This window comes from Oncorhynchus kisutch, linkage group LG8, assembly GCF_002021735.2.
Source record: "Oncorhynchus kisutch isolate 150728-3 linkage group LG8, Okis_V2, whole genome shotgun sequence".
Lineage (NCBI taxonomy): Eukaryota > Metazoa > Chordata > Actinopteri > Salmoniformes > Salmonidae > Oncorhynchus > Oncorhynchus kisutch.
The window spans coordinates 70791166-70806696 of record NC_034181.2 but is presented as its reverse complement, the minus strand read 5'-3'; the positions used below and the strand labels follow the sequence as shown (position 1 = coordinate 70806696).

At 42.9% G+C, this 15531-nt stretch overlaps 1 pseudogene; it reads left to right on the top strand.

The window, feature by feature from the left end:
* Positions 1-15531, top strand: part of LOC109895226 (mucin-2-like) — a 120607-nt pseudogene that overhangs the window by 60656 nt on the left and 44420 nt on the right.

The following is a 15531-nucleotide window of genomic DNA, read 5'->3' as shown; positions in this document are numbered from 1 at the left end:
TTTAGGCTTTAGTCGTTCACTGAATGTTTTGGAATTTGATGTGATCATGTCAAATAAGATCTGTTTTCCAATTAGGTGGACCCCTCTCCTTTCTACGATGCTTGTGTGACAGACTCGTGTGCTTGCGACAGTGGTGGAGACTGTGAGTGTTTCTGTACCGCGGTGGCAGCTTATGCAGAGGCCTGTAATGAGGCTGGAGCCTGCATAGCCTGGAGAAGCCCACAAATCTGCCGTGAGTTTCTAAATGTTCCATTCATTTAAGTGCTGACATAAAAACAGGCTTAATCCAGTCAGTTTAAACCGAATTGAAGATAATACTTACAGAGAGCTTTTGTCCACCACATACAGCACTGTTCTGTGATTACTACAACCCCCCTGGAGAATGTGAGTGGCACTACAAGGCCTGTGGAGCTCAGTGTATGAAGACCTGCAGGAATCCCTCCGGGAGCTGCTCAACTCAGATACCACCTCTTGAAGGTACAGTAGACATTCATTTAGGATCTATTTTGTTAACTACAATTTTCTATAACAGGCACTTAGTATTTATTTAATGTTGAAGCTAGAGTCCTTAATTGAAACAATAACAAAGTCGCCACCCCGCCTCTGTTTAGGTAAAAAGCTGAGGGAAGGCCCAGGAAAATTGTAACCACTCTCAAATCCATAGACAGAGCTATGGATGCAAGGGCTGACAATTCATGACATAAAACGTATTGTTTTACCCATGTTTTGAGGGTACACAGTGTTTGATTTAATTTGTTTTGTTTACAAACATTGGGGTAAAACAAGTGTATATTTTAGGTTCTTTTATGGGGCACGACATGCTTTCGTGACAAAGGATTCTAGCTTTAAATTACTATCAATTTTATCTGAACGGAATTGGCAGTGTGAAAGAAATGCAGGCTACATCTTTTACCAAACCATGCTAACAGAAAAGTGATTCAGCAAGTATATGGCTCAGCTTGATAGTAAAGAGTTTGTGTACCTGGTGTTGGTGGTATAACTGTAGTATAAACTTGATCTCTAGAGAACTTGATCTGTAGTCTATTCATTTATTTTGTCTTTTTGTTGGACTATTCCAGTTTTACAATCATCAAGTATTTAGAAGAATAACTGTCTGAGGTCATTTTTAGATATTCTTACATTTTCACTCCCTTTCTATTCACTGTGTTTCTTCACCATATCCCTCTATCAATAAATAGCTTTTTGATCATTAATATTTGAATATTTTTCTTCTTCTTTAGGTTGCTATCCAAAATGTCCTCCTGCTCAACCCTTCTTTGATGAAGATATAATGAAGTGTGTGGAGAAGGAGCAGTGTGGCTGCTATGGCAGAGATGGAAAACACTACAATAATGGAGAAAAAGTACCGACCACAGAAAACTGTCAGACATGGTATGCCTTTTGTAATACAGATAATCTTGGTCTTGGCTAAAATTGTGAACACTGTAACTGTGTTCGAGTGTCAAGAATGAAACTAAGTAGAATTGTAAATGCTTCTTTTTCCAAAGCTATTGTAATTCTGTGACAGTGGACTGCAAATACGATGTACAAGGTATGAACAGATCCTTCAACCAAAACAACAACACATACATGATTTCTGCAACATTCCAGTACCCTAAAATATATCTTACCCTTTCAGCTTGCACTTGCACCTACAATGGGAACAAATACCCCAATGGGCATATCATCTATAACACCACAAATGGGCACGGCAGTTGTATCACAGCCATCTGTGGGAAGAATGGAACCACTCAGAGGGACATTTACCCATGTTCAACTCCAACTCCAACTTTAACTCCATCTGTTCCTAACTCTACTCCATCCTCTACAGTGACAACAACTGTCTTTACTTTCTCAACACCCACAACTGGTGGGTACTTGAGACTAAGACTTGAATGACTGTGAATTATTTGATGTGTGAAATGTAAAAACTACAGCAGGTATCTTTTGTGATCAAAATGGCTAAGAACATTGCTAATTATGCCCCATAATTAAATGTTTTTACATCATTTAAAATTGTTTGTTTGTTTAACTAAATAACTGTAATGTAATCCCTGATTCTATAGCGCCAACCACAACTTCAACAGAGACAACAGTGTCTCCAACAACATTTACTACTACATGTGGCTATCCATGTGTGTGGTCACAGTGGTTTGATACCACATTCCCTACACTTGGTACTCCAGGAGGAGACTCTGAATCCTACAACAACATAAGAGCAGAGGGACACGATATATGTGAGAAGCCAAGCAAGATCCAATGCAGAGCCGAGAAGTACCCAAATGTTAGCATAAGCCAAGTAGGCCAAGTGGTGCAGTGTAATGTAGCAGAAGGGTTGACTTGCAGAAATGAAGACCAGTCAGGCCCATTCCCACTGTGCTTTAACTACCAAGTCCGAGTCCTCTGCTGTGATGAAGATCTTTGTACATCTAAGCCTACAACCATTTCACCAACAACTACAAGACCACCTGTTACAACAACAACTACAAACGCAACCACCTTCACTATATCAACGACTACGTTGAATACAAAACCCCCTAACTGCACAGTTTGTGAGTGGTCACCTTGGTATAATGTGGACTATCCTCAATTTGGTCCTGGGGGTGGCGACAATGAATCAATTAAAAAGATTCTAGAATCTGGAAAACATATTTGTGAAAAACCAGTGGATGTCATGTGCCAAGCAGTGCGATATCCAGGGATCCCATTGTCTGAATTAGGACAGAATGTAGAATGTAATACGAAGGTTGGACTAATATGCCAGAACAAAGATCAAGGCATTCCTCCAATATGCCTTGACTATGAAATTAAGGTGAAGTGTTGCAAGACTGTGAAATGTCACACTACAACACCAGTCCAAACAACTAAACCTACTGTCACAACAACAACAATGTCAGCATCCACATTACCTACAACAACAAGTAAACCAACAACAATCACTACTCCTCCAACCTCAACTCTACCTCTAACCACAACTACAACTCCTACCACTACTCCAACACCAAAAACCACAATCTTAACATCGACTGCACCTCCTACCACAATAACAACAGTTACTCCCATCACTACTCCAACACCCACTACAAAGACATCGACAGCTCTACCTACAACAAAAACAACAACTCAGACTCCCAGCCCTAGTACAACTCCAACCACTACTCCAACATCAACCTCAACAGGAGTAACACCTACCCAATGCAGTGGTGAAGAAAAATGTGTGTGGTCAGACTGGATCAACCTTGGTCAGCCAACGTCTGGCCCTGAAGGTGGAGATAATGAATCCATTAAGAACATCATTGCTGCTGGTTATCACATTTGCTCAGCTCCAGAGGCAGTTGAATGTAGAGCAAAACAATACCCTGGACTTCAGATCTCCCAGCTTGGCCAAGACGTGACTTGCAATCCATCCGTTGGACTGATTTGTCAAAACAATAAGCAAGGTCTTCAGCAAAAGTGCTTCGATTACGAGATTCGAGTGAAATGTTGTCAATGTGGAACCATAACACACATCCCAACCACCACCACAACAACAACAGTTCCTCATATCACTACTCCTACACCCACTACTACAACCTCAACATCGACAGCTCCACCTACAACAAAAGCAACAACTCAGACTCCCAGCTCTAGTACGACCCCAACCACTACTCCTACATCAACCTCAACAGGAGTAACACCTACCCAATGCAGTGGTGAAGAAAAATGTGTTTGGTCAGACTGGATCAACCTTGGTCAGCCAACGTCTGGATCTGAAGGTGGAGATAATGAATCCATTAAGAACATAATTTCTGCTGGTTATCACATTTGCTCAGCTCCAGAGGCAGTTGAATGTAGAGCAAAACAATACCCTGGACTTCAGATCTCTCAGCTTGGCCAAGACGTGACTTGCAACCCATCCGTTGGACTGATTTGTCAAAACAATAAGCAAGGTCTTCAGCAAAAGTGCTTCGATTACGAGATTCGAGTGAAATGTTGTCAATGTGGAACCATAACACACATCCCCACCACCACAACAACAACATTTCCTCATATCACTACTCCTACACCCACTACTACAACCTCAACATCGACAGCTCCACCTACAACAAAATCAACAACTCAGGCTCCCAGCTCTAGTTCGACCCCAACCACTACTCCTAAATCAACCTCAACAGGAGTAACACCTACCCAATGCAGTGGTGAAGAAAAATGTGTGTGGTCAGACTGGATCAACCTTGGTCAGCCAACGTCTGGCTCTGAAGGTGGAGATAATGAATCCATTAAGAAAATTATTTCTGCTGGTTATCACATTTGCTCAGCTCCAGAGGCAGTTGAATGTAGAGCAAAACAATACCCTGGACTTCAGATCTCTCAGCTTGGCCAAGACGTGACTTGCAACCCATCCGTTGGACTGATTTGTCAAAACAATAAGCAAGGTCTTCAGCAAAAGTGCTTCGATTACGAGATTCGAGTGAAATGTTGTCAATGTGGAACCATAACACACATCCCAACCACCACAACAACAACAGTTCCTCATATCACTACTCCTACACCCACTACTACAACCTCAACATCGACAGCTCCACCTACAACAAAAACAACAACTCAGGCTCCCAGCTCTAGTTCGACCCCAACCACTACTCCTACATCAACCTCAGCAGGAGTAACACCTACCCAATGCAGTGGTGAAGAAAAATGTGTGTGGTCAGACTGGATCAACCTTGGTCAGCCAACGTCTGGCTCTGAAGGTGGAGATAATGAATCCATTAAGAAAATAATTTCTGCTGGTTATCACATTTGCTCAGTTCCAGAGGCAGTTGAATGTAGAGCAAAACAATACCCTGGACTTCAGATCTCTCAGCTTGGCCAAGACGTGACTTGCAACCCATCCGTTGGACTGATTTGTCAAAACAATAAGCAAGGTCTTGAGCAAAAGTGCTTTGATTACGAGATTCGAGTGAAATGTTGTCAATGTGGAACCATAACACACATCCCCACCACCACAACAACAACAGTTCCTCATATCACTACTCCTACACCCACTACTACAACCTCAACATCGACAGCTCCACCTACAACAAAAACAACAACTCAGACTTCCAGCTCTAGTACGACCCCAACCACTACTCCTACATCAACCTCAACAGGAGTAACACCTACCCAATGCAGTGGTGAAGAAAAATGTGTGTGGTCAGACTGGATCAACCTTGGTCAGCCAACGTCTGGCTCTGAAGGTGGAGATAATGAATCCATTAAGAAAATTATTTCTGCTGGTTATCACATTTGCTCAGCTCCAGAGGCAGTTGAATGTAGAGCAAAACAATACCCTGGACTTCAGATCTCTCAGCTTGGCCAAGACGTGACTTGCAACCCATCCGTTGGACTGATTTGTCAAAACAATAAGCAAGGTCTTCAGCAAAAGTGCTTTGATTACGAGATTCGAGTGAAATGTTGTCAATGTGGAACCATAACACACATCCCCACCACCACAACAACAACAGTTCCTCATATCACTACTCCTACACCCACTACTACAACCTCAACATCGACAGCTCCACCTACAACAAAAGCAACAACTCAGACTCCCAGCTCTAGTACGACCCCAACCACTACTCCTACATCAACCTCAACTGGAGTAACACCTACCCAATGCAGTGGTGAAGAAAAATGTGTGTGGTCAGACTGGATCAACCTTGGTCAGCCAACGTCTGGCTCTGAAGGTGGAGATAATGAATCCATTAAGAACATAATTTCTGCTGGTTATCACATTTGCTCAGCTCCAGAGGCAGTTGAATGTAGAGCAAAACAATACCCTGGACTTCAGATCTCTCAGCTTGGCCAAGACGTGACTTGCAATCCATCCGTTGGACTGATTTGTCAAAACAATAAGCAAGGTCTTCAGCAAAAGTGCTTCGATTACGAGATTCGAGTGAAATGTTGTCAATGTGGAACCATAACACACATCCCCACCACCACAACAACAACAGTTCCTCATATCACTACTCCTACACCCACTACTACAACCTCAACATCGACAGCTCCACCTACAACAAAAACAACAACTCAGATTCCCAGCTCTAGTACGACCCCAACCACTACTCCTACATCAACCTCAACAGGAGTAACACCTACCCAATGCAGTGGTGAAGAAAAATGTGTGTGGTCAGACTGGATCAACCTTGGTCAGCCAACGTCTGGCTCTGAAGGTGGAGATAATGAATCCATTAAGAACATCATTGCTGCTGGTTATCACATTTGCTCAGCTCCAGAGGCAGTTGAATGTAGAGCAAAACAATACCCTGGACTTCAGATCTCTCAGCTTGGCCAAGACGTGACTTGCAACCCATCCGTTGGACTGATTTGTCAAAACAATAAGCAAGGTCTTCAGCAAAAGTGCTTCGATTACGAGATTCGAGTGAAATGTTGTCAATGTGGAACCATAACACACATCCCCACCACCACAACAACAACAGTTCCTCATATCACTACTCCTACACCCACTACTACAACCTCAACATCGACAGCTCCACCTACAACAAAAACAACAACTCAGACTCCCAGCTCTAGTACGACCCCAACCACTACTCCTACATCAACCTCAACAGGAGTAACACCTACCCAATGCAATGGTGAAGAAAAATGTGTGTGGTCAGACTGGATCAACCTTGGTCAGCCAACGTCTGGCTCTGAAGGTGGAGATAATGAATCCATTAAGAAAATAATTTCTGCTGGTTATCACATTTGCTCAGCTCCAGAGGCAGTTGAATGTAGAGCAAAACAATACCCTGGACTTCAGATCTCTCAGCTTGGCCAAGACGTGACTTGCAACCCATCCGTTGGACTGATTTGTCAAAACAATAAGCAAGGTCTTGAGCAAAAGTGCTTTGATTACGAGATTCGAGTGAAATGTTGTCAATGTGGAACCATAACACACATCCCCACCACCACAACAACAACAGTTCCTCATATCACTACTCCTACACCCACTACTACAACCTCAACATCGACAGCTCCACCTACAACAAAAACAACAACTCAGACTCCCAGCTCTAGTACGACCCCAACCACTACTCCTACATCAACCTCAACAGGAGTAACACCTACCCAATGCAGTGGTGAAGAAAAATGTGTGTGGTCAGACTGGATCAACCTTGGTCAGCCAACGTCTGGCTCTGAAGGTGGAGATAATGAATCCATTAAGAAAATCATTTCTGCTGGTTATCACATTTGCTCAGCTCCAGAGGCAGTTGAATGTAGAGCAAAACAATACCCTGGACTTCAGATCTCTCAGCTTGGCCAAGACGTGACTTGCAACCCATCCGTTGGACTGATTTGTCAAAACAATAAGCAAGGTCTTCAGCAAAAGTGCTTCGATTACGAGATTCGAGTGAAATGTTGTCAATGTGGAACCATAACACACATCCCCACCACCACAACAACAACAGTTCCTCATATCACTACTCCTACACCCACTACTACAACCTCAACATCGACAGCTCCACCTACAACAAAAGCAACAACTCAGACTCCCAGCTCTAGTACGACCCCAACCACTACTCCTACATCAACCTCAACTGGAGTAACACCTACCCAATGCAGTGGTGAAGAAAAATGTGTGTGGTCAGACTGGATCAACCTTGGTCAGCCAACGTCTGGCTCTGAAGGTGGAGATAATGAATCCATTAAGAACATAATTTCTGCTGGTTATCACATTTGCTCAGCTCCAGAGGCAGTTGAATGTAGAGCAAAACAATACCCTGGACTTCAGATCTCTCAGCTTGGCCAAGACGTGACTTGCAATCCATCCGTTGGACTGATTTGTCAAAACAATAAGCAAGGTCTTCAGCAAAAGTGCTTCGATTACGAGATTCGAGTGAAATGTTGTCAATGTGGAACCATAACACACATCCCCACCACCACAACAACAACAGTTCCTCATATCACTACTCCTACACCCACTACTACAACCTCAACATCGACAGCTCCACCTACAACAAAAATAACAACTCAGATTCCCAGCTCTAGTACGACCCCAACCACTACTCCTACATCAACCTCAACAGGAGTAACACCTACCCAATGCAGTGGTGAAGAAAAATGTGTGTGGTCAGACTGGATCAACCTTGGTCAGCCAACGTCTGGCTCTGAAGGTGGAGATAATGAATCCATTAAGAACATCATTGCTGCTGGTTATCACATTTGCTCAGCTCCAGAGGCAGTTGAATGTAGAGCAAAACAATACCCTGGACTTCAGATCTCTCAGCTTGGCCAAGACGTGACTTGCAACCCATCCGTTGGACTGATTTGTCAAAACAATAAGCAAGGTCTTCAGCAAAAGTGCTTCGATTACGAGATTCGAGTGAAATGTTGTCAATGTGGAACCATAACACACATCCCCACCACCACAACAACAACAGTTCCTCATATCACTACTCCTACACCCACTACTACAACCTCAACATCGACAGCTCCACCTACAACAAAAGCAACAACTCAGACTCCCAGCTCTAGTACGACCCCAACCACTACTCCTACATCAACCTCAACTGGAGTAACACCTACCCAATGCAGTGGTGAAGAAAAATGTGTGTGGTCAGACTGGATCAACCTTGGTCAGCCAACGTCTGGCTCTGAAGGTGGAGATAATGAATCCATTAAGAACATAATTTCTGCTGGTTATCACATTTGCTCAGCTCCAGAGGCAGTTGAATGTAGAGCAAAACAATACCCTGGACTTCAGATCTCTCAGCTTGGCCAAGACGTGACTTGCAATCCATCCGTTGGACTGATTTGTCAAAACAATAAGCAAGGTCTTCAGCAAAAGTGCTTCGATTACGAGATTCGAGTGAAATGTTGTCAATGTGGAACCATAACACACATCCCCACCACCACAACAACAACAGTTCCTCATATCACTACTCCTACACCCACTACTACAACCTCAACATCGACAGCTCCACCTACAACAAAAACAACAACTCAGATTCCCAGCTCTAGTACGACCCCAACCACTACTCCTACATCAACCTCAACAGGAGTAACACCTACCCAATGCAGTGGTGAAGAAAAATGTGTGTGGTCAGACTGGATCAACCTTGGTCAGCCAACGTCTGGCTCTGAAGGTGGAGATAATGAATCCATTAAGAACATCATTGCTGCTGGTTATCACATTTGCTCAGCTCCAGAGGCAGTTGAATGTAGAGCAAAACAATACCCTGGACTTCAGATCTCTCAGCTTGGCCAAGACGTGACTTGCAACCCATCCGTTGGACTGATTTGTCAAAACAATAAGCAAGGTCTTCAGCAAAAGTGCTTCGATTACGAGATTCGAGTGAAATGTTGTCAATGTGGAACCATAACACACATCCCCACCACCACAACAACAACAGTTCCTCATATCACTACTCCTACACCCACTACTACAACCTCAACATCGACAGCTCCACCTACAACAAAAGCAACAACTCAGACTCCCAGCTCTAGTACGACCCCAACCACTACTCCTACATCAACCTCAACAGGAGTAACACCTACCCAATGCAGTGGTGAAGAAAAATGTGTGTGGTCAGACTGGATCAACCTTGGTCAGCCAACGTCTGGTGCTGAAGGTGGAGATAATGAATCCATTAAGAACATCATTGCTGCTGGTTATCACATTTGCTCAGCTCCAGAGGCAGTTGAATGTAGAGCAAAACAATACCCTGGACTTCAGATCTCTCAGCTTGGCCAAGACGTGACTTGCAACCCATCCGTTGGACTGATTTGTCAAAACAATAAGCAAGGTCTTCAGCAAAAGTGCTTCGATTACGAGATTCGAGTGAAATGTTGTCAATGTGGAACCATAACACACATCCCCACCACCACAACAACAACAGTTCCTCATATCACTACTCCTACACCCACTACTACAACCTCAACATCGACAGCTCCACCTACAACAAAAACAACAACTCAGACTCCCAGCTCTAGTACGACCCCAACCACTACTCCTACATCAACCTCAACAGGAGTAACACCTACCCAATGCAATGGTGAAGAAAATGTGTGTGGTCAGACTGGATCAACCTTGGTCAGCCAACGTCTGGCTCTGAAGGTGGAGATAATGAATCCATTAAGAAAATAATTTCTGCTGGTTATCACATTTGCTCAGCTCCAGAGGCAGTTGAATGTAGAGCAAAACAATACCCTGGACTTCAGATCTCTCAGCTTGGCCAAGACGTGACTTGCAACCCATCCGTTGGACTGATTTGTCAAAACAATAAGCAAGGTCTTGAGCAAAAGTGCTTTGATTACGAGATTCGAGTGAAATGTTGTCAATGTGGAACCATAACACACATCCCCACCACCACAACAACAACAGTTCCTCATATCACTACTCCTACACCCACTACTACAACCTCAACATCGACAGCTCCACCTACAACAAAAACAACAACTCAGACTCCCAGCTCTAGTACGACCCCAACCACTACTCCTACATCAACTCAACAGGAGTAACACCTACCCAATGCAGTGGTGAAGAACAATGTGTGTGGTCAGACTGGATCAACCTTGGTCAGCCAACGTCTGGCTCTGAAGGTGGAGATAATGAATCCATAAGAAAATCATTTCTGCTGGTTATCACATTTGCTCAGCTCCAGAGGCAGTTGAATGTAGAGCAAAACAATACCCTGGCCTTCAGATCCTCTCAGCTTGGCCAAGACGTGACTTGCAACCCATCCGTTGGACTGATTTGTCAAAACAATAAGCAAGGTCTTCAGCAAAGTCTCTTCGATTACGAGATTCGAGTGAAATGTTGTCAATGTGGAACCATAACACACCATTCCCCCACCACCACAACAACAACAGTTCCTCATATCACTACTCCTACACCCACTACTACAACCTCAACATCGACAGCTCCACCTACAACAAAAACAACAACTCAGACTCCCAGCTCTAGTACGACCCCCAACCACTACTCCTACATCAACCTCAACAGGAGTAACACCTACCCCAATGCAATGGTGAAGAAAAATGTGTGTGGTCAGACTGGATCAACCTTGGTCGGCCAACGTCTGGCTCTGAGGTGGAGATAATGAATCCATTAAGAGCAATAATTTCTGCTGGTTTATCACATTTGCTCAGCTCCAGAGGCAGATTGAATGTAGAGCCAAAACAATACCCCTGGACTTCAGATCTCTCAGCTTGGCCAAGACGTGACTTGCAACCCATCCGTGGACTGATTTGTCAAAACAATAAGCAAGGTCTTAGAGCAAAGGCTTTGATTACGAGATTCGAGTGAAATGTTGTCAAGTTGTGGAACCATAAACACCATCCCCACCACCCACAACAACAACAGTTCCTCATATCACTACTCCTACACCCACTACTACAACCCTCAACATCGACAGCTCCACCTACAACAAAAACAACAACTCAGACTCCCAGCTCTAGTACGACCCCAACCACTACTCCTACATCAACCTCAACAGGAGTAACACCCTACCCAATTGCAGTGGTGAAGAAAATGTGTGTGGTCAGACTGGAATCAACCCTTGGTCGGCCCACGTCTGGCTCTGAAGGTGGAGATAATGAATCCATTAAGAAATAATTTCTGCTGGTTATCACATTTGCTCAGCTCCAGAGGCAGTTGAATGTAGGCAAAACAATACCCTGGACTTCAGATCTCTCTCAGCTTGGCCAAGACGTGACTGCAACCCATCCGTTGGACTGATTTGTCAAAACCATAAGCAAGGTCTTCAGCAAAAGTGCTTCGATTACGAGATTTCGAGTGAATGTTGTCAATGTGGAACCATAACACACATCCCCCACCACACAACAACAACAGTTCCTCATATCACTACTCCTACACCCACTACTACAACCTGCAAACATCGACAGCTCCACCTACAAACAAAAGCAACAACTCAGACTCCCAGCTCTAGTACGACCCAACCACTACTCCTACATCCACCTTCAACTGGAAGTAACACCTCCCAATGCAGTGGTGAAGAAACATGTGTGTGGTCAGACTGGATCAAACCTTGGTCAGCCAAAGTCTGGCTCTTGAAGGTGGAGATAATGAATCCATGAAGAACATCATTCTGCTGGTTATCACATTTGCTCAGCTCCAGAGGCAGTTGAATGTAGAGCAAAACAATACCCTGGACTTCAGATCTCTCAGCTTGGCCAAGACGTTGACTTGCAATCCTCCGTTGGACTGATTTGTCAAAACAATAAGCAGGTCTCAGCAAAAGTGCTTCGATTACGAGATTCGAGTGAAATGTTGTCAATGTGGAACCATAACACAACATCCCCACCACCACAACAACAACAGTTCCTCATTATCACTACTCCTACACCCACTACTACAACCTTCAACATCGACAGCTCCACCTACCAACAAACAACAACTCAGATTCCCCAGCTCTAGTACGACCCCCAACCACTACTCCTAATCAACCTCAACAGGAGTACACCTACCCAATGCAGTGGTGAAGAAAATGTGTGTGGTCGACTTGATCAACCTTGGTCAGCCAACGTCTGGCTCTGAAGGTGGAGATAATGAATCCATTAAGAACATCATTGCTGCGGGTATCACATTTGCTCAGCTCCAGAGGCAGTTGAATGTAGAGCAAAACAATACCCCTGGACTTCCAGATCTCTCAGTCTTGGCCAAGACGTGACTTGCACCCATCCGTGGACTGATTTGTCAAAACAATAAGCAGGTCTTCAGCAAAGTGCTTCGATTACGAGATTCGAGTGAAATGTTGTCAATGTGGAACCATAACACACATCCCCACCACCACACACCAACGTTCCTTCACTATCACTACTCCTAACCCACTACTACAACCTCACATCGACAGCTCCACCTAAAACAAAAGCAACAACTCAGACTCCCAGCTTAGTACGACCCCAACCACTACTCCTACATCAACCTCAACAGGAGTAACACCTACCCAATGCAGTGGTGAAGAAAAATGTGTGTGGTCAGACTGGATCAACCTTGGTCAGCCAACGTCTGGTGCTGAAGGTGGAGATAATGAATCCATTAAGAACATCATTGTCTGCTGGTTATCACATTTGCTCAGCTCCAGAGGCAGTTGAATGTAGAGCAAAACAATACCCTGGACTTCAGATCTCTCAGCTTGGCCAAGACGTGACTTGCAACCCATCCGTTGGACTGATTTGTCAAAACAATAAGCAAGGTCTTCAGCAAAAGTGCTTCGATTACGAGATTCGAGTGAAATGTTGTCAATGTGGAACCATAACACACATCCCCACCACCACAACACAACAACAGTTCCTCATATCACTACTCCTACACCCACTACTACAACCTCAACATCGACAGCTCCACCTACACAAAAGCAACAACTCAGACTCCCAGCTCTAGTACGACCCCAACCACTACTCCTACATCAACCTCAACTGGAGTAACACCTACCAATGCAGTGGTGAAGAAAAATGTGTGTGGTCAGACTGGATCAACCTTGGTCAGCCAACGTCTGGCTCTGAAGGTGGAGATAATGAATCCATTAAGAACATAATTTCTGCTGGTTATCACATTTGCTCAGCTCCAGAGGCAGTTGAATGTAGAGCAAAACAAACCCTGGACTTCAGATCTCTCAGCTTGGCCAAGACGTGACTTGCAACCCATCCGTTGGACTGATTTGTCAAAACAATAAGCAAGGTCTTCAGCAAAAGTGCTTCGATTACGAGATTCGAGTGAAATGTTGTCAATGTGGAACCATAACACACATCCCCACCACCCCACAACAACAACAGTTCCTCAACAAAACAGTCAACCACTATCTATTAACCCAAGATATACAAAACAGTCAACCCCTATGTATTAACCCAAGATATACAAAACAGTCAACCCACTATCTATTAACCCAAGATATACAAAACAGTCAACCCACTATCTATTAACCCAAGATATACAAAACAGTCAACCCACTATGTATTAACCCAAGATATACAAAAAGTCAACCACTATCTATTAACCCAAGATATACAAAACAGTCAACCCACTATCTATTAACCCAAGATATACAAAACAGTCAACCCACTATGTATTAACCCAAGATATACAAAACAGTCAACCCACTATCTATTAACCCAAGATATACAAAACAGTCAACCCACTATCTATTAACCCAAGATATACAAAACAGTCACCCACTATCTATTAACCCAAGATATACAAAACAGTCAACCCACTATGTATTAACCCAAGATATACAAAACAGTCAACCACTATCTATTAACCCAAGATATACAAAACAGTCAACCCTACTGTATTAACCCAAGATATACAAAACAGTCAACCCACTATCTATTAACCCAAGATATACAAAACAGTCAACCCACTATGTATTAACCCAAGATATACAAAACAGTCAACCCACTATGTATTAACCCAAGATATACAAAACAGTCAACCCACTATGTATTCCCAAGATATACAAAACAGTCAACCCACTATCTATTAACCCAAGATATACAAAACAGTCAACCCACTATGTATTAACCCAAGATATACAAAACAGTCAACCACTATGTATTAACCCAAGATATACAAAACAGTCAACCCACTATGTATTAACCCAAGATATACAAAACAGTCAACCCACTATCTATTAACCCAAGATATACAAAAGTCAACCCACTATGTATTAACCCAAGATATACAAAACCCAGTTCAACCCACTATCTATTAACCCAAGATATACAAAACAGTCAACCCACTATCTATTAACCCAAGATATACAAAACAGTCAACCCACTATGTATTAACCCAAGATATACAAAAAGTCAACCCACTATGTATTAACCCAAGATATACAAAACAGTCAACCCATATCTATTAACCCAAGATATACAAAACAGTCAACCCACTATCTATTAACCCAAGATATACAAAACAGTCAACCACTATGTATTAACCCAAGATATACAAAAAAAAAAATTATTAAAAGATATACAAAACAGTCAACCCACTATTATTAACCCAAGATATACAAAACAGTCAACCCACTATGTATTAACCCAAGATATACAAAACAGTCAACCCACTATGTATTAACCCAAGATATACAAAACAGTCAACCCACTATCTATTAACCCAGATATACAAAACAGTCAACCCACTATCTATTAACCAAAGATATACAAAACAGTCAACCCACTATCTATTAACCCAAGATATACAAAACAGTCAACCCACTATCTATTAACCAAAAAAAACCAACCATTCCTCCAAATATCTAAAAAAAAACAGAATAAAATTAAAAAAATATAAAAAAAAATCTTATACCCAAAATATAAAAAACAGTCAACCCAATCTTATTAACCAAGATATACAAAACAGTCAACCCACTATCTATTAACCCAAGATATACAAAACAGTCAACCCACTATCTATTAACCCAAGATATACCAAACAGTCAACCCACTATGTATTAACCCAAGATATACAAAGTCAACCCACTATCTTTAACCCAAGATATACAAACAGTCAACCCACTATCTATTAACCCAAGATATACAAACAGTCAAACC